This window comes from Macaca thibetana, chromosome 11 (genome assembly GCF_024542745.1).
Source record: "Macaca thibetana thibetana isolate TM-01 chromosome 11, ASM2454274v1, whole genome shotgun sequence".
NCBI lineage: Eukaryota > Metazoa > Chordata > Mammalia > Primates > Cercopithecidae > Macaca > Macaca thibetana.
Window position 1 is genome coordinate 20,048,033 of NC_065588.1, and position 21,120 is coordinate 20,069,152.

Sequence of the window (21,120 nt, forward strand, 5' to 3'; positions counted from 1 at the left end):
CCCTAGTGGATAGGTAGGGGTTATGAGGGATTTGAGGATTATGAGATTAGAGAAAGGAAGATGAGTTTGGAGGCCATGGCAGTACTGTAGGTGAGAGACCATGAGAATGTGAACCAGTGTAGTCAAGAGTAGGGAGAAAGTAGAAGGGGGGGAATAAGAAAACCGTACTACAGGTAGAATCACAGGACTTGATGAGAGATGAGAGGTGCAGATGATTGAGACAAAGGGTTTCAGAAATGACGAATGGGTTCTGTAGAGAATGTAGTGGTTTTTGTGTAATCATCTTTATTGAGGTCCATTTGCCCATCACCATTACCTCTCACCTGCCTTGGGATCTGAAGCAGCACAGCTAAATAACAAAAACAAAACAAATCCTCCAAATCCAACTCCCAAAGCACTGATAAATAATGGAGGCTTTGGAGCTTTTCTAATTATTGTTCCTTGTGCTTGTGTATTTGAAAATTTCTTTTCTATATGTGACATGTATTGAGTGCTCACCGTGTCATGTGAGTTTTAAACAATTAGCATGCATTAGCTGATTTATTCTCACAGCAATCCTATGAAATAGGTTGTGGTTTATTTCCATTTATACAGATAAGGCAACTAAACTGCAGAATGATTAGGTAATTTCCAGAAAATCTCCCAGTTAGTAGTGGCAGTTGGGCAGAAGCTTGTCTTCAAAACTTGTGATTGTAATCACTGTACTTTGTAAATAGAATTGTTTTAATTTCCCTTTTTTGTTCATTGTTGGTGTATAGAAGCACAGCTGATTTTTGCATGTTAATCTTGTACCCTGCAACTTTGCCTCATTCATTTATTAATTCTAATAGTTTTTTTTTTTTTTTTCTATATTCTTCTGGGCTACTGCTCTGAATTTTGTTATGGTGTTTTTTTTTCTTTCCAGATGTATTGGTACTTATTTTAGAATACCCAAGGCCTTTAAAAGATCTTTTGTATTTTTAAAATGCTACAGAAAATGTGCTTTTTATTTTACTTTTTGTGTTGTTGGTTACATTTTCAAGTGCCAAAGAAGTAGTATGTTAAAGACAAACAATACTGTCATCAGCTAAGACCACTGAAAAATTCTGAGTTGATTTGTTTTGGTTGGAGAATTACATGGAGTTAATGCAATGTTAGTTACTCTGATCAAATGACCCTCATCCAACTAGGTAATTTAGGTGGCCCACTCATCCTGGCAAATTATAACTGCTCAAATCTGTTCCTGATTTGAAGGAAATGTAGCTATTTAACTTCCTTTCATAGTAAAAAAAAAAAAAAAAAAAAGTAACTTGTTTCTCTCTCTCCGTTGCTAATTTATGGTTTCCTGACAGTTGGGGTTGACTTTTTGTCTCCCAAATGGGGTTTTCCCTACCCTGTCCCAATTCCATTTTGAGTTTTAAAATTAATTTTCCTTTCAGTATTATTATTCACTCAGAAGACATATGTTGAATTTTATCAGCTGTTAAGATGCTGAGAACAGATTCCACCCCCCACCCCAAACATTTTAGTGTCTGACCTAGAACAGTGCTTCTTGTTATTGCAGCCTTGACCTTAGCCCTTGTTTATGATAGATGTACAACAAATGGATCATGTCCTAGCATCTTAAGACTCAAAGAGAGACCTTGGAGGTCATTTTCTGGTGAGAAACTAACCCCCACTCTCCACTTCTAGTTTCAGAATTTCAATGCATATGTTGATGTATATGGTGCAGTTCTTAGTCTCAACATAGAAAAATGAAGACATTCACATCCAAGGCAACAGAGAGTAATAAATAAGCACTAATCACTTGTATTTAGATAATAGGGCTCCTTGATTCTCAATGATAGAGGGAAGAAATGAGCAAAAAGCAAAAACCACAATTAGGGAGATGGCTTAGGAATCTGGCTTCATAGCTTTTCTAAAGATACATCACTGAATTTGCTACCATTCAAGCAGATGTTCAGTGTACTAAGTTCCATCTGACAGCAATATGGTTTAGCCCTGTACCCATAAACTCATGTACAGAGGCATCTGGGTTGCAGTGTTCCTAACATCCCTCACATATTCTCACTGACACTACAGTCTGCAATTCCTCCCGTATTTCACTTGCATTTTTTATTGAATTATGATTATCTTTGCAGATTCATTTCTTTATGCCTATAATAAACTTCAATAAGTGGAAAAAAAGTAATGTTCTTTATTTTAGACTAAAGCGTGCTTTCAGCTATCACGGCAGAAAATTCATTATTGACTCCATTAGTATGATTAAGTTGTTTCTGTCTTGTATTTTACTCAAACTTTAGTATTTTGTTGAAATGTGTTTTGTTGCATTTGAAAGCTTCTATGACCTTCTTCCTACGTTTCTCAAGATTTGCTAGAGGTAATAGCCACAAACTTATACTACAGTTAAGAGAGAATATTTAGTTTTCTAGAAATAGTGTTTTATAAATGTGCTTTCAGTGATTTAAGCACAGATACTTAGATTATATCTATAGATCTAGGACTTCCAGTATAAAGGGAGAGAAGTTGCATATAATTTGTTGATATTTTAGGATACATGTTTTTTTCCAAATGACTTAAACCTCTTAAATGAATGGAGGGAAAAAGCTTTTTTAGATGTTCCAGCTTGCATGGCTCTTTCAGGCCTCAGCTGCGTTTTTAGGTTAAGATGGTCCAGTGAGGCCTGGCTTGATGGAACCCTGTTTTGTCCAGCCACACTCTATCTCACTCCTACTCTCTCTGTCCCTAGTACTTGTCCTGCTGCTTCTTAGGTAAAGACCTTTGTACCATTATGTTCTTTGTCCCAGGAATGCTCCTTCTTTTACTATTACCCTGCCTAAAGTCTTCTCAAGCCTCAGTTTCTCAGCCTTTATCTTCCTTCTTGGGTAAGCTTTGTCTGATCCTCCACTCCATGCTCTAGTTGTTCCTCCTTGGCTCACTCTCATGATAGATTTCTCCTGTAGATTTAAGGATAAGTACTTGTCTATTTTCTGAAAAGCACACACCAAGGTATAATTAAATACTTATTTTTCTTTTTATATTAGTTTGTAAGCTCTGGAGGGCTTTTCTCTCCCCAGTATCCTACGGGCTGGTAGAGGGGTTTTTTGTTTTTCTTTTCTTTTTTAAATTTTACTTTAAATTCTGGGATACATGTGCAGAACGTGCAGGTTTGTTACATAGGTATACATGTGCCATGGTGGTTTGCTGAACCTATCAACCCATCATCTAGGTTTTAAGCCCTGCATGCATTAGGTATTTGTCCTAATGCCCTCCCTCCCCTTGCTCCCCACCCTCCGAGAGACCCTGGTGTATGACGTTCCCCTCCCTGTGTCCTCATTGTTCAACTTCCACTTATGAGTGAGAACATGTGGTGTTTGGTTTTCTGTTCCCATGTTAGTCTGCTGAGAATGATGGTTTCTAGCTTCATCCATGTCCCCGCAAAGGACATGAACTCATTCTTTTTATGACTGCATAATATTCCATGGTGTATATGTGCCACATTTTCTTTATCCAGTCTGTCATTGATGGGCATTTGGGTTGGTTCCAAGTCTTTGCTATTGTAAATAGTGCTGTAGTAAACATACGTGTGCATGTGTCTTTATAGTAGAATGATTTATAATCCTTTGGTCATATACCCAGTAATGGGATTGCTGGGTCAAGTGGTATTTCTGGTTCGAGGTCCTTGAGGAAGTGCCACACTGTCTTCCACAATGCTTGAACTAATTTACACTGCCACCAACAGTGTAAAAACGTTCCTGTTTCTCCAAATCCTGGTAGAGGTTTTAAAATGTTTATTATCCATCAGTGGGTTCTAGGACCTAGCACAGTATGCACATTCCAGTAATTCAGGGAATAATGAATTACATTTTTTTCTTGTGTTTCTAAAATGATTGAAATCCTTTGTGAAAAGGGCATAGACACAGCATGCAGACAAACATGAGAAGTAATTGGCACCCAGTAGTGTAGGGCTTGGTGATGCTGACATAAAATATTCCAGGAATATGAAAGATTTTAGAGCGAATTCTCCAGTCGAATTTTTAGGAAGGCAATCTAAAATTTGTATTGGTGGCATCCAAGACACCGTAGGCAATATAAAAGCAAATATAGTGTATTGCTCACCTTGACATTAATATTATATTGACTGTGACTTTAAATTCACTGAATCCATTCTGTGGTCTTAGTACATATTGTTTTGCATTAATTTGTGCTTCACATCAGAATGTATTAAGTTCAGTATGAGTTAAGAGCAATAAAGTGTCAAATTCCATTTGCATCCTTTGACTTTATTTTAAGTAACTGAGTAATAAAAATCCACAGCAACATTCGGAAGATGACTCTGGGGCATGGTTCTCCGTAGTATGTCTTAAGGCGCACATGGAGTCTGAAATCTAGTGACATTGGATTCAGAGAATTTGGGGCTGTGGGCCTTATTTTTACAAAGGAGAGTGCAAAAAACCCAAAAATTTATAGTTGAAAAGTTATTATATATAAATATATAAAAATATAAATATATATACACACATATAAATATACATATATAAAAATATATATACACATATACATATATAAATATATTTCAGAGAGAGAAAGAGAGGAATCTAACCTAACTAGTATCTGTAGTATCCAGTTAGTTGAAGTGATGACATTTCCTTGGGAACTGGGAAAGGAAGACTAATAACTGTGATGATTAATTTTATGTCAACTCGGCTAGGCCACAGTACCCAGATATTTGGTCAAACACCGGTCTGGAGGTTGTTGTGAAGGTATCTTTTACACGAGATTAACATTTAAATCAGCAGACTGAGTAAAGCAGTTGGCCCTCCATAATGTATGTGGGCCCCTTTCAGTCACTTAAAGGCCTCAAGAGGAAAAGACTGACCTCTCCCAGGGAGGAGGACTTCTGCCAACAGACTGCCTTGAAATTCAAACTGCAATATCAGCTCTCCCCTGGGGCTTCAGTCTACTGGTTTACCCTGTAGAGTTTGAACTTGCTGGCTCCTACAATGGCAAGAGCCAACTCCTTAAAAATCAATCGATCTCTCCACACACACACACGCACACACACCACACACGCACACACGGTTCCATTTCTCTAGAGAACCTTGACTGATACACTAAGCATGTCTAAAACGACATCTCTTAACAGTTTTTGTGGTTTTGTTTTCATAACTGTCATTTAAAACTTCTTTTTGTGACTTACATCCAAATCTTTTTTTTAAGTTTCATTTTGTTCAATTTCTCTAAATTTCCATGTTGTTGACAGTTTAAAGCCAAAAAATTTATAAATCTCCAGTCTAATCACATTTCTAGAAACAAAACATTTGTCAGTAGTAAACCTTACACAGAATAAAATATTACCCATGAGCTGAGTCACCCACCACATTGGATGCACCAAACCCTACCTTGTGTCCTCTTTAGAGTATACGAACAGCACCTCCTACCTTGGCATGTACCCAAGCACACAATGCCTTAAAAATAATTTGCAGATACAAGGCAGTTTTTTTTCCTTCCAAAAACGTACTTCGTATTTCCTCTTTTATTATATAAATATCAGTTCAACCTTTTATGGTAGTGAGAAATAAACATTTTAAGAAGATCTTTGTTATTATTTATACAAATTCACAAACAGTATGATTAATTGATGAATTTCTCTGGGTTTCATTAACTCCGTGGTCTCGTATGTTGCTGTGGAGGAGTCTAAAAAAAAAAAAAAAAAAAAAAAAAAAACCATAAAAAATACAACAAAAATATACATTCTACTCAAAAGTGATTTCTTTAAAGCCACAACTAGTTGTCCCTCCCACCATTCTGTGCAGGGTAGTGAGGTGAATTGCCACATCCCAGCAATATCTTTTTTTTCTCTTGCTGGATTCTAGAGCATCTGTGAATTGCATCACTGAACGTTTCCCCTTCCTACCAGAAGAGTGGAGAAATAGTGAAAAATCGGAAGGTAGAAATTCTACTTTCAGACTTATCCAAAGGAACTTCTAATTTGAGAAAGGCCACCACAAGAGAAATGACTGGCCCTGAATAAATAACTGAGACCTCTGTCATTCAGCTTGCTTCCAATTAATGCCAGCCCCTGCTAAAACAAGGATGCCTCCAGAGCCCAGGTTCAGCATCTGTGCCCTCCTTCTCACTAACTATTTTGCCAGCCCCTGTGTTGCATGAGGTCTGCCCCATGCTCTTTGTATCTTCCCCCTTGGCTTCCCTTTATTCTTTATGGTCCTCCTAAAAGACTGGAGAGAATGTAATCCAAAGATTTACCAAACACCTACTATATGTCAACTACTGTTTTAAGTGCTTGGGTTCTATGAAGAGGTAGTATTTTCGTCTCACTTTTACAGGTGAGAAACATTTAGGAGTTTGAATAAGCTCACCAGGGCCACATATTGTAATGGCAGAACATAGATTTGAACCAAACTAGTTTGAGTCTAGAGCTTATATTATTTACTATATTACCGTATTGAGCATTACAATAAGTGCTGAGGTATAAATCAATGATCCTAGCTTAATGTGCTATTTTTTCCTATCAGATCTCAATTTTATGATGCTGCTGATGGAATGAGCTAGATGGGATTTCCAGGTCTTAGAATGAGGTTAGGTATCCAAGAGGTGCTCAGACTTTTCACAATAATTCTCTAATCGTATCTGTAGATTGTATCTTCATTTTCTCTTTTGATTCATTTTTGAATTAATAATTGATTTACTTTTATTTGATTTATAGCAACATTTATTTTATCTACTGCATAACAAGTCTTCCTAGCTTCCAAATTTTTAATTTATAGCCAAGTCTGGGATTTCAGAATTAGACAGTATTTTATTGCTAGAGAAAGATAATTTTTCCGTAAGTCATTTGATGTATTTCTGTGGTTCTTGTGAGGCCCCCAGGCCTCCTAAAAGAAATCAGAAATCCACCCTTCAATTATTGGAGAAGCACACTGAGGTTTGAAGGGATTTCTCCTGGAAGTTAATAATTCCTGTTCTTGTATTACAGAGGAGAGAGATGAATCTAGAAGGTGAGGTTGATAGAGAAGTGCTGGGAAAGGAAGGCGCGGTGCCTTTAAATGATACCTAAGGGGGAAGGGAAGTGCTGGTTAGAGGAGGGCGTGGTCCCTGGCTAGGGCTCCACCCCCACAGACCTAGGTGAGGATAGGCATTTCCTGCCCAAATGTTGCATTTCCCAAGCCCACCGTGGCCTGCCATGTCCCCATCCTGGTCCTACAAAAACCCGAGACCCTAGCAGGCAGACACACAGGCAGCCAGACGTCGAGGGGAACACGCCGGCCGAAGAAGACACAAGGGGCTGGTCCTTGAGAGCCTGCTGGCAGAAGAGCAGGGCAGGCACCAGCAGGCCAACAGGCCATCGACGGGCAGAAGATGCGGAGTTCGGCCGGGTCAGTCAGAGGAGAACCTGGGGCTGCCGAGGAGCCCAGCTCCAGGGGAAGCCCATCTCCCTTCTGGCTTCCCCATCGTGGGAGAGCTCCTTCCACTCAGTAAAACTTTGCACCCATCCTCTAAGTCCACGTGTGATACGATTCTTCTGGTTCACCAAGGCAAGAACCCAGGATACAGAAAACCCTCTGTGCTTGTGATGAGTCAGAGGGTCTAATTGGGCTTACTAACGGCTAAACTAAGAGAGCACCCTGTAACATACGTGCACTGGGGCTTCAGGAACTGTAAACATTCACCCCTAGACACTGTGGGGGTCGGAGCCGCACAGCCTGCCCGTCTGTATACTCCCCTAGAGGTGTGAGCAGCGGGGCACTGAAGAAGTGAGCCCCACCCCCATCGCAGCCCCGCGAGGGTTCCAAGGGAATCTTTCCTCTTTCTAGGTGATGAGTAGAGAAGCAGTTACTATTGGTAGTTGAGTGCAATCTTTTTTTTCCCCCTTTTTATTATTTTTTTATTATTATACTTTAAGTTAAAAGGATGAACAGCAGTTCTCATTGTTCAATTCCCACCTATGAATGAGAACATGCAATGTTTCATTTTGTGTCCTTGTGATAGTTTGCTCAGAATGATGGTTTCCAGCTGCATCCACGTCCTTGCAAGGGCCACGAACTCATCCTTTTTTATGGCTGCGTAGTATTCCGTGTTGTTTATGTGCCACATTTTCTTTAGTCTGTCACTGATGGACATTTGGGTTGGTTCCAAGTCTTTGCTATTGTGAATAGTGCCACAATAAACATACGTGTGCATGTGTCTTTATAGTAGCATGATTTATAATCCTTTGGGTATATACCCAGTAATGGGATCGCTGGGTCAAATGGTATTTCTAGTTCTGGGGGAACATCACACCCTGGGGCCTGTCCTGGGATGGGGGCAGGGGGAGGGATAGCATTAGGAGATATACCTAATGTAAATGACGAGTTAATGGGTGCGGCAAACCAACATGGTACATGTATACCTGTGTAACAAACCTGTACATTATGCACATATACCCTAGAACTTAAAGTATAATAATAATAATAATAATAAAAGGATGAGCAGGAATGAACAAAGTGGAGAAAGTAGAAAGAACTTTCCAGGAAGGAGCAAGAAGATTATGATATCTGTTACTCTGAAAATTAAAGGGAACTGTTAAAACAGATTTTGAGGAGGCCAGATGGTGAGAGATGCCTTTGGGGAAGACTAGTCTAGTAGAGCCTTGACAGTGGACTAGTGGGGGGGACAAGGTAAGATGTGGAGAGAGAACCTAGGAGGCCATAGTTGATGTCAGTTTGTTTACTCGGCATCCCTGTCCCGTTTTGGCATCAGAACCCTTCCCTTTTTGGCTTAGTAACTGCTCCTCTCCTATTCCAGATGTTTTTTTTTTTTTTTTTTTTGGGGGGAAACTTGCAGTCACAGTTCCCTACTCCTCACTCTGCAGTCAGAGAGAGGCACACATTTCCTAGGCATGGACAGTGATGGTGTCCCATCCTTTGGCACTCTGATCTGTCCAAGCAACAGTGTGTGACTGCAGTTAGGTCCATCAAATTCTGAGGTTAGGATTTTAAAATATGCTTATATGGAAGACAGAAGCAGTCTCTTTCTTTTAGGATTCCTAAACCGAAATGATGAAAACCTGGGTCTTCCTCTGGCTGTTATATTCCTTTTCTATGACATTGGGAAATAAATGCCACAAACTGGGTGGCTTCTGAAATGGAAATTTATTCTCTCACAGTTCTGGAGGCTAGAAGTTCAAAATGAAGGTGTCGGCAGGGTGGTGCTCTGAAGGCTGCAGAAGAGGATTCTTCTTTGTGTCTTCCAGCTTGGTGGGTTCCCTTCAATTTGGCATTTCTTGGCTTCTAGATATATCACTCCAATATCTGCCTCCATTGTCACATGGCCATCTTCCTCCTGGACGTCTCTTTGTCCAAATTTCCCTCTTCTTAGGAGGATACTAGTCATTGAATTAGGGCTCATGCTAAGTTAGTGTGATCTCATCTTAACTTGATTATATCTGCAAAGACAGTATTTCAAATTAAGGTTACATTTACAGGTTCTGGGTAGACATTAATTTCGGAGGGTGTGAGAGAGGACTCTGCAGCCTGGGACAGCCTTCTTTCCTGATGCCCGGGTAAACTGATTGCAGTAGGACAGAAAAACACTATAGTCCTCATTGAAACAGACAGCAGGTGGAGAGAGTCCTGGTTACTTGTCACTGTGTGCTTCATTGCACTGGATTCCACAGTTATTCTTTTCATTTTATGGAGTACCCAACTTTCCTTCTTTCAGAAAATTTTCTCCCTTCCCCATTGTTTCCTTAGGCTATATTGAGTTAAGTTTCTGTTCCTTCCTACTAAAACAATTATGATAAATACAGGGATTATTGTACCATTCTGGGTGGATGGAGAAGCAGATCTGAGACATGGCCGTTGTAGTAGAAATTGCTTTGAGAGGAATTAAAAAGGTGGACTTAATAGAGCTTGCACTCTGTTTAAATGTTTAGATTAAAGGAGAGGAATGAGTCTATAATAATTCTTAGGATGGCTGAGTAGATGATGTGGCCATTCTCTGAGAAAGAAATAGAAGACCATAAAAAGGTATGAAGTTTGGTCTTTGCCAATTTCTTTAGACTATTATTATTTATTAGCCTTCTGAAGGCTGTGATTTCTTCAGGGCAGGGAACATACTTATATTTTTAAAAATCTGTAGTGCTCGCCAGGCGTGGTGACTCATGCCTGTAATCTCAGCACTTTGGGAGGCCGAGGTGGGCAGATCACCTGAGGTCGGGAGTTTAAGACCAGCCTGACCAACATGGAGAAACCCCATCTCTACTCAAAATACAAAATTAGCTGGGCATGGTGGCACATGCCTGTAATCTCAGCTACTCGGGAGGCTGAGGCAGGAGCATTGCTTGAACATGCATGGGAGGTGGAGGTTGCGATGAGCTGAGATTGCGCCATTGCACTCCAGCCTGGGCAACAAGAGCAAAACTCCATCTCAAGAAAAAAAAAATCTGCAGTGCTTACAACAATGTAGTAGGCAGATGGTGCGTGACACAATGTTGAATTAAAAATAAAAATCCAGAACTCAAAAGGCAAAATATCTCTCTGTAGCCAATAGAACATATGATCTATGTTCTAAAGCCTGAAAATGTTTGTATCATTTTTCAGCTCCCTGGAGTGTTCATCATTATATAAAGAAATTTGTATGTAATAGGTTACTAGTTTCATGTTTGTATAATAGTCACTAAACTAAAAAAGAGAAAAAAACATAAACTCATAGGGTCATCAATAGGGAGACTGACTATATTTTAAAATGTTAACATAAGATAAAAGATTCCTTCTTCTTAGGACAAACAGGCTCAAGTATTTTAATTCCTCTGCCCTACATTTCTTTCTTTAACATATATAGTGATGGAAACTCCTTGAGGCTAAAATCAAGTTTCACAGTTACTTATAGCTAGTAGCCCAATTAGATATAATAGCAGCTCAATAATTGCTTGCTGATGATATCAGTGGAAGTCATTGATAACATAAGGATGCTCTTCAGGTATCTCTTTAATAAGGAATTAATAAGGCTGGGTGTGGTGGTTCACACCTATAAATCCCAGCACTTTGGGAGGCCGTGGGCAGATCATTTGAAGTCAGGAGTTCAAGAGCAGCCTGGCCGACATGATGAAACCCCGTCTCTACTAAAAATACAAAAATTAGCCGGGCATGGTGGCACATACCTGTAGTCTCAGCTACTTGGGAGGCTGAGGCAGGAGAATTGCTTGAACCCGGGAGATGGGGATGGAGGCTGCAGTGAGCTGGGATCATGTCACCGCACTCCAGCTGGATGACAGAGTGACTCCGTCTCAAAAAAAAAAAAAAAAAAAAAAAGGGAATTAATAATATATTAGTACAGTGCCTGAATGTTTATAATTCAGATTACACATCTTGAAATGTGCATTTAAAACTCATAAAACTGAGAGACAGTTAGGAACAAACACATTTAGTGATAAATGAATATGTTGGTGTATGACTCAACCAATAGATTGAAAATGTGCTTTTATTTTTTTATTTTCTGGAGGTGGTGGTAGTATTGGAGATGATACTAAAATCCTTTTATTAACTTGTGACATTAGTGACTACATTTGGTACTTGGAAGAACAGATTTTTGAATTTAAACCTCTACTGATAGCACAAGGAAGTTTGCTTGCTATTTATTTTTGTACAACACAGTTATAAAGGATTTTAAGAAATTAATATCAGTAGACCAACAGATGAATGACTATGTCCACTCAGTTTGACCATAAGGAAAATAAAACAGCTATAGGACCTAAAATCCAGCAATTATTTTACTGAATCTGACACGTAAAGTGAAATTTAAACTTTGTCTATATCATAGTCCTTTCTTTGTCCACATCATCTGGTGATTATTTGTCACTTCTATCAACCAGAAAGCATGTTTACGAAAGCCAATAATACATATATTTAGTTAAGTTTTTCTTGAATCTCAGGCATTCTTTCAAGGCCTGAGAGCCTAGAATCTTCATGTAGTTAATTTAATAGGCTGGATTTGGGTAGTTCCTCATTCCCACTCTGCTTCCTAAACATTTTCTTTCACAGACCTTAGCATTCTCTCTCTCTCTCTCTCTCTCTCTCACACATTTCTCTATCATACAAGTTTTTTTTTTTTTATCATTTCCCTGAGGTTACAAATAATGAGCTCATTAAGATAAGAAATACTTGTATGCAGCACTTTTAAAACCAAAATGATTTCATGTAATGAAATAGCTCAAATGCTTCTAGTTACATTAAGTGACCCTCTGGGGGCCGGGCACTTTGGGAGAGACATTAGCTTCTAGGCCACTAAGTACCATTTAAAGAAAGCAGTGTAGCAATTTGCCATACCGTAGAGAATTGTATCTTGTAGTTTTACGCTATCTTCCAAAGGAGTTACAGTGCTTATACACAGACCATCTCTTTTGTGCTAAAAACATTCCTAAGTATTATTCTGAATTAGTATATTGTTTCCTAGGCACCTCATATAATTCCTTCAATGGGAGATTATTTGGGCTCCTACTATGTGCCAGGCTGTGACCGAGTTTACAGAGCAATATGTAGCCTGGTACATATCCCTGGGTAGCAATCTACAGAGAGACCTGAGCAATTTTTATAATAGGATGGCTGAGGCAGTAATAGGGGTGAATGCAAATGCTCTTGGATCACAGGAGACTGAGTAATTAACTGCTTGGAGGATGAGACTGTGAAACTTTTAGAGGAAACTATTGAGCAAGGTCTTAACAATACAACAAAACACAGATGGAAATCTCTCTCTCTCCAACTTACTTTTCAGGTGGAAACATTCTGAATGTTCAGCTGACTTCCAGAATTATGAAAAATGGCTTGGGGTGTGTGTGTGTTGAGGGATGTAGGGAGGATATTAGGAGAGTATCAGAACAATTTGGGGACCTTTGAGAAAAAAATTATACACATCTCCCCAAAATTCTTCTATCCTCCATCCCTTTTTGAAAACCACTGTTAATGATGATGATGTGTATCTGCTAGTTCACTCATGCTGTGCAGAAAAATATTAATAATTTCTGCCCTAGAGAGTTATTTCATCAGTTGGAAGAACTAGCTCAATGTGAAGTGCATTATTTTTGAACTTCTGTTTTTAAACTGTTTGCTCTATAAAATATATCTTATGAATGACATCTCCAAATTCAAAGGAAATATGTTACATAAATGAGGAAGAACATATTTGTTCATTCATAACATAGCAATAAATAACAGATAGGAGAGTAAAATCACTCCTCTTCTTTGGCTAAGGGAGCTGCTAGTTTTACTCATCGTCCCCAAAGACAGTACTAGTTGGAATTGCAGTTGGTTGGATTGAATCAGTAAGAATTTAAGAACTGTGAGATAAGCTATTAAGGATAGTTATGGATTTGCTTTCCATTTCTATAACAGCTCTGGTTTAGGAGAAATCTTTCTTAGAGATGAGGGATGGTGAGGTCCCTGGGTGAGCATTCAGAAAATCTAGGTGCTGTTCTTGGCTATGAACAAAATCTCCCTGTCATTTAACCATTTGGAGATTCATTTCCTTAATCTCTAAGATAAAGTGTTTGGATTAATAACATCTCGATTCCTCCCCACTGTAATATTTTATAATTATGTGGTTATGTAAACGAGGTGAAATTTTTAATAACATTTTATATTGGAATGTTCATTTGTTCCTTCAGTTACCTCTGCGGTTACCTATTTTACCCCTCTCCTCTGCCTGAGAAATTACATTGTTGAAGACTTAGGAACAAAGAAAAGAACTGATACATTTTGAATATTATCTTTGTATTAGATACCATGATAAACTGGGTGACCATGTGGCTAGGTGTATGCCCCTTGTCCTGGTGTAATTTTTAATAGTATCTTCTTATATTCTCAAACGGATCCTGGTTTGGATGATGAATTATATGATGATCAGGGCTTTAGCCAAAATTACTTAATTTAATCCTCACAGCAATTCTATGAGGTGGATGTTATTACCCTTATTTTTGAAATGAAAAACTATAACTTGGAAAATATTAGGGAATTTAAAGTTTCATTGCTTATAAGTGACTGAGTAATTTTATCCTGGTGTTCTGACTTCAGATGTGTTCCGTGTACCTTGATGCTCAGATCAAGTGTCACTGTTTATGGAAAACTGTTGCCAACCCATCCTCCACATTCTTTCTCTTAGAGACCCATGGACTTGTATTTACTACTGAAGAATTACGTTATACACATAAACACGTGCATGTCCGAGGTTTCTCTTATTGGACTCTGTTCCATCCTGAAAACAAAGACCCTGTCCTATTTATGACCGTGCCAGCAATGTTTAGAACAGTTTGCCTGTGCACATGTTTATATGCACCCGCATTGTATTTAGTAGTGTGCTTGCTGATAAAGGACGAAGAGACTCAGTGTCCAGTTTGAGCTTCTAGATATGTTAGCTATGTGACTTTGAACAAATTTTATTTTTTTCTGAGCCAGATCCTATCTAAATTTCAGAGGTTGGAAAGATCAGTGGGAGTAATGTAAGACAAGAAAAAGAGTTCTAGGCCGGGCACGGTGGCTCAGGACTGTAATCACAGCATTTTGGGAGGCCAAGGCGGGCAGATCCCCTGAGGTCAGGAGTTCGAGACCAGCCTCAACATGGAGAAACCCCGTTTCTACTAAAAATACAAAATTAGCTGGGCATGGCGGTGCATGCCTGTAATCCCAGCTACTTGGGAGGCTGAGGCAAGGGAATTGCTTGAACCTGGGAGACAGAGGTTGCAGTGAGCTGAGACCGCGCCATTGCACTCCAGCCTGGGCAACAAGAGTGAAACTCTGTCTCCAAAAAAAAAAAAAAAAAAAAAAAAAAAGACTTCTATCTGTAGAATGCTTCTCTTTGTCAGGTACTGCACTAACCCTTTAGAAGACTTAGTCTTTACCAGAGCATCCATGATAGGGATCCTATGGGGTTTGAAATGTTGACTGCCTGGCCTGGGGTTACAGAGCCAGGAAATAGTATGTAGAGACAGGGCTCAAACCCACCTACCTGAAAAATGCTTTTTTATGTTGAAATTCCATTTCCAAAGTTAGTAGAAACAGCTGAAGGAATCTTGGGAGTTCTCAGCTAAAGGGTTTTAATGTTAGGAATCAGCAACTTTTTCAGTCCCTTCATTTACAGGCATTGCTGTCTGAAATTGCTTGTATTTCAGGACCAGAAGTCAAGTATCTGATCTAAGTGAAACTCTGAAAACCTCTTTCTGACTATGCTTCCAACAGAACTATGGGTACTATTGCATAGCTGATGGCAATATTGTATGAGGTTTGAACCCAGACTTTGGAATAGGTAACTGATAATAATGTTCCTCGTATTGAGTCAGTGAGAATTTTTGCAGACACTTTGTGGTGCTTAATTTTATGTGAAAACTTGACTGGGCTAAGGGATGCCCAGATAACTGATACAACATTATTTCTGGTATGTCCGTAAGTGTGTTTCTGGAAGAGATCAGCATTTGAACCAGGAGACTGAGTAAAGATCATCCCCTTGTGAATTTAACCCAAAATTAGAAAAGGAAAAAAAGGATCACCCTCACCAATGCTGGTGGTGATCATCTAATCTGCCAAGAGCCAGATTAGATAAAAAGGCAGAGAAAGAGTGAATTTACTCTGAGCTGGGACATCCATCTTCTCCTAGCCTTGGACATTGGTACTCCTGGTTCTTGAGCCTTTGGACTCAAACTAGGACATGGAACATTGGCTCCTCTGGTTCTCAGGCCTTTGAATTTGGACCAGAACTACGCAATTGGCTTTCCTGGGCCTCTGGCTTGCAGATGGCAGTTTGTAGGACTTCTCAGTCTCCATAATTTCATGAGCCAACTCCTTGTAATACCTCTCTTTCTATGTATCTGTATATATTATGTTGGTTCTGTTTCTGTGGAGAACCTTGACGAATACAAAAGGATAACTGATAATAATGCTCCCTTGACTGAGTCAGTGAGTAATTGCATAATTAAAAGTTAACATGGTTTCTGGACTTGAAGAAATCTTTCTTTAAAAAGTAAGTATAAAAATTAAACTTGAGCATAACAACAACAACAACAAACAACAACAAAACCGTTTGGTTACAATAATTCTACTACTGTAAAGCAATACAGTGCCTCTTATCCAAGACTGCTTTTGGATGTTGAGATTCTGCTGAGACAGCCTAAGGGTGTACAGCATTTTGTATAGTGCTTTATGTGAGGGTAGGTGCTTAATAAGAATTTATTGAAAGAAAACCAATATGTACAGATAATTCAAACAATGTGAAGTTGTTTCATTCCGTGACATTTGCTTTTTTAAAAAAAATTTTACTTTAAGTTCTGGGATACATGTACAGAACGTGCAGGTTTGTTACATAGGTATACATGTGCCATGGTGGTTTGCTGCACCTATCAACACGTCATCTAAGTTTTAAGTCCCACATGCATTAGGTATTTCTCCTAATGCTCTCCCTCCCCTTGCCCCCCCGGTGTGTGATGTTTCCCTCCCTGTGCCCATGTGTTCTCATTGTTCAACTCCCACTTAATGAGTGAGAACATACAGTGTTCAGTTTTCTGTTCCTGTGTTGATATGCTGAAAATGATGGCTTCCAGCTTCATCCATGTCCCTGCAAAGACATGAACTCATTCTTTTTTATGACTGCATAGTATTCCATGGTGTATATGTGCCACATTTTCTTCAGTCTGTCATTGATGGGCATTTGGGTTGGTTCCAAGTCTTTGCTATTGTAAATAGTGCTGCAATGAACATACTTGTGCATGTGTCTTTGTAGTAGAATGATTTATAATTTTTTGGCTATATACCCAATAATGAGATTGCTGGGGCAAATGGTAATTTCTGGTTCCAGATCCTTGAGGAATTGCCACACTGTCTTCCACAATGGTTGAACTAATTTACACTCCCCCCAACAGTGTAAAAGCGTTCCTATTTCTCCATAGTCTCTCCGGCATCTGTTGTTTCCTGACTTCTTAATAATTGCCATTCTAACTGGCATGAGATGGTATCTCATTGTGGTTTTGATTTGCATTTCTCTAATGACCAGTGATGATGAGCTTTTGTTCATACGTTTGTTGGCTGCATGCATGTCTTCTTTTGAGAAGTGTCTGTTCATATCCTTCGCCCACTTTTTGATGGGGTTGTTTTTTTCTTGTAAATTTGTTTAAGTTCCTTGTAGATTCTGGATATTAGAGACATTTGCTTTTTACTAGAGGAAAATGCCTTTATTCTGGGAGTCTTACTATGAGGTCCATAAACTGTTTAAATCCTATAGATGAGTTTCATGAACTAAAAAATCTGCACATTTGCCAAATTGTACATATAATCATCTTTTTAAGAAACCAAGTTCATAATTTTTATCAGAATCTCAAAGCCATTTTCCCTTCATACTCACTTTAATGCCCACCCTTCCAATATCTTACACCTCTGAAGTCCTACCTGAGTTGGTATCTCTCCACTTACCTACCTAGAAGATAGTTTCTTTGTTATGCAACAAACAGCGCAACTGTAATGCTAAATGAAAAAAAAAATTGATTTATGTAAGCTGGCCTGTGTCATTTTTGTGATGTCTGGCCTTCTAAGATACTCTAAAATCATTAGAAATAACATGGCTATGGGTCTGAAAAGTTTCTATCGGTATTTTCTCTTTGAACCATGTATTAAACATGGTTGAGTAAAGATCAGTTGTCTGTCAGCCTCACTAAAGATAAAATGGAATGTGGAGGATGGTTGCTCATGAATGAATCATCTCCTTACAGCTAGAATTATTCCCCTTAGCAAAAGGTATGCTGTGCTTAGTTGAGAAAAACGTGGAAGCTGCTAGATTTTAGGTTATAGAATTTTTAGTCTCTATCATTCAACACTTTAAATAGAAATGTTCTGGTAGTGAAGCTCACAAAAATATAAGCAGTTCTCATAAAGAAACAGGAAACTTAATGTGTGTGATTATTTCTGCTATGTTAATTTATAGCAGAAAATGGCCTATTTTTTTGGTCCACTTTGGAGTTGAATATTTTTAAAAACCCGAGTTAATGGAATTTTTAAACCTGTTTTGATCGTGAATATTTTAGTCTAAATATTTCTCTCTGGAAATAATCAAGATTGTTTATAATTTTAAAGTTGTTTCAGAACAGTATCAGGATTAATTAATACAGTTAATATGTCAAATTTCTTTTGAAATATTCAAGCTTTGTTTGAGTTTTATTTTTCTTTCCTGGATGCCTGAGAATTGAAAGAGTGTAAGAAGAGTTGGCATAGATCGTTTCTTCTTGAATTCAGTTAAGCTTATCACAAACTATGTCATGGCCAGAGCTTAACGCGTTGTTCCCCTTCCAGAAAACTATTTGCCAAATATAACACAGTTCAGATGGTGGGAAAACTGTGAAGCGTTCACATTTAACCTAGACTTCTCCCCCAGTGTATAAGTTTAGAGATGAAGAAAACATGCTGATAAATCAACATACCTGCCTGCCACCTCCCCCACTTCTGAAAACCACAAGAGCAGAAGCTGCCATTATTGAATCCTTGACGTGGAGTTTTCTGTTCTGAGCCTATTTGGAACTGTCAGTTAACAATTTGAAACAACATGTGAGGGTGAAGGGTGCCTGGATGGATAACTATGAATGTTATTTAAAAAATATGATGCTGCCTAAAGACTACAGCCAGCTATTTGGCCTGTGAATATGGAGACTCTTTCATCTTCATCTCATTTGGTAATTAGCACACTGACCCTGTGCAGACTAGAAGCATAAAAAAACATTTTGAAAAGTGCAAAGGAAGAAGGAGGATTAAGACAAACATTTATATAACCAGGAAAAATGACCCAGGAAAGACGGGAAATCTGGTGACACTCTGTTTATCCACAGCAATGTTAAAATAGTTTGCAAGTGAAACAAAGCAGAGCCCTTGAGTAAATCACTGAGAAAGTAGAAGGATCGACCAACAGCCAAGAGCATGTCACGAGCTATCCGTGTGATGTGATCCTCCCCTATTATACCAGACTGATGGCTTTCCATTGAATATCACCTCTCTCTTTCGTCTCTCCAGCTTTTTCCATCATGGAATTACGTGAAAGTGGGCTGCTGTAAATAGGAATTGGAAGGGGTTGAAGATGGCATAAATTATTAGGAAAGGGGAGAGTATCAGGATGTTTGAGTTCTAATTAACACCCAAACATTAATTTAAATCAGAGGCTATTTAATGAATGTTGAATATCTGGAAAAAAAAACTGCATAGCAATTTCATGAGGGGTAATATCTCAGTTGTTTTTCTAGGTCATCTGCAATATGAGAAGATTTGCTCTTCTGAGGTTAGCATAATTGGGGTTGGTTTCTGTCTAAAAGCTGAAGCAAGCCAGGTGTAATGGTGCATGCCTGTAGTCCCAGCTACTCGGGAGGCTGAGGTGGGAAGATCACTTGAGCCCAAAAGTTCAACTCCAGCCTGGGTGACATAGCGTAGACCCCTGTCTCTTAAAAAATAAAAAGCTGAAGCATAGAAGCTATCAGAAAGTTAACTGAAATTTCTTAACTTATATATAACTGGCTTTGGTTCAGTGCCAGGTAATTATCTCCAGGGAAAGATAAGCTCTTTTGCAAGCAGGTTTCAAAAGTTTGATGGTCTGACTGCTTCCCGGTTAGATGCTAAGAGCCCTAGTCTGGCATGATGAAGGATGCCGCTTACTTATAAACCACATTCTCTTGCCATCAGGATTCTGAGAGAAGTCTGTGGAATGGTTTACGTGGACTTTGCATTTATGCATTCATTTATGAATAGAATTGCTCAGGTGTGGGTGAGACAAGCAAACAACAGTTCCTTGTCCTCAAGAAACTCATCATCTGTTAGAGAAGTAAAAATGTAATCATCCAAATTGAGGAAGTGCAAAATGTGAAAAAGACTAATTAAATGACAAATTAGCATTTTAAGTAATAATTGCTCTGAATTCAAGGGAGGTAGAGATCAAACAGGCTAGAGTAATCAGGAAAGTTTTTGTGGAAGATGGGGGCCTTTCATACCACCTCACATTCATATAGTGCTTTATGGAAATGTGGATTTTACATACATCATCTCTTATTTGAGTTTCATGTTTTTACTGCCATTTAAAGTTGAGGAAACGTAGGCCTCGAGAGAGGAAATACTGGCTAACTTTCACACAGGTAGTAATGAGTCTTCACATCCAAGTTTTTCACTTAATATCCAAGACTGTTTTTGCAGCTCTGGGACCTCCTTGATAAATAGGTAATATGCTTAATCCTCGTTATTTGAAATTTGCCAACTACTCATGTTTATTTGCAACCCTCAAATCAATACTTGTGACCCATTTGCAGTCATTTGAGGTCATATGCAGAGGGGTGAAAGAGTTCACTCGCCCAGCGGGCACACTCCTGGCTGAGGCCAAACAAGGTGACACTCTGCCTTCTTTCTGTTCTCATGCTATAAACAAGTGTCCTTCTTGCAGTCTACTTAGTGCCAGACTTTTGCATTTTTATACATTTTGTTGATGATTTCTCTGTTTACACATCCCCCAACCATAGTGTTGGAGTGCTGTCTAGTGTTCCCAACCACAAGGGGGCTGCGATGTGTCTTGTGGAGAAAATGTTGTGTTAGATAAGCTTCATTCAGGAATGAGTCACAGTGCTGTTGGTTGTAAGATCAACGTTAATGAAACAACACTATATATGTTAAATATGATGTTGTTAAACAGAAACACAAATAAAACAAGGTTATGTATTGATGGATTGACAAAAATGTTGTGACCAGAGGCTGACAGGAACCTAACCCTGTATTTCCTCTAAGAGCAATTGTTTCGTATTCACTAATTCAGTGTCCAAGGTGACTTTGTAGAACATAACTACCACAAATAATCATTAACTGTACTTACACTGAGTGGAAACACATTGGGAGGCTATTGTAGGCAAGCAAAGTAATTTGAACAAACGAATAGAGCTGGAGAAATTAATCGTTGTTTAAAACAGAGAACAGACATTTCTAACTGGAATCAAGGTGCAAGAGCAATTGCAGTAGATAAGGCTTAAGATGCCAGATTGTGCGGGGTCCATTATATCCAGCTGATGATTTTGGACTGAATCTTGTAAATGGATTTGGAGCAAGGATGTCATAAAAACCTCTCTGGGAGAAAAGCAATTTGGTAGGGATGAGC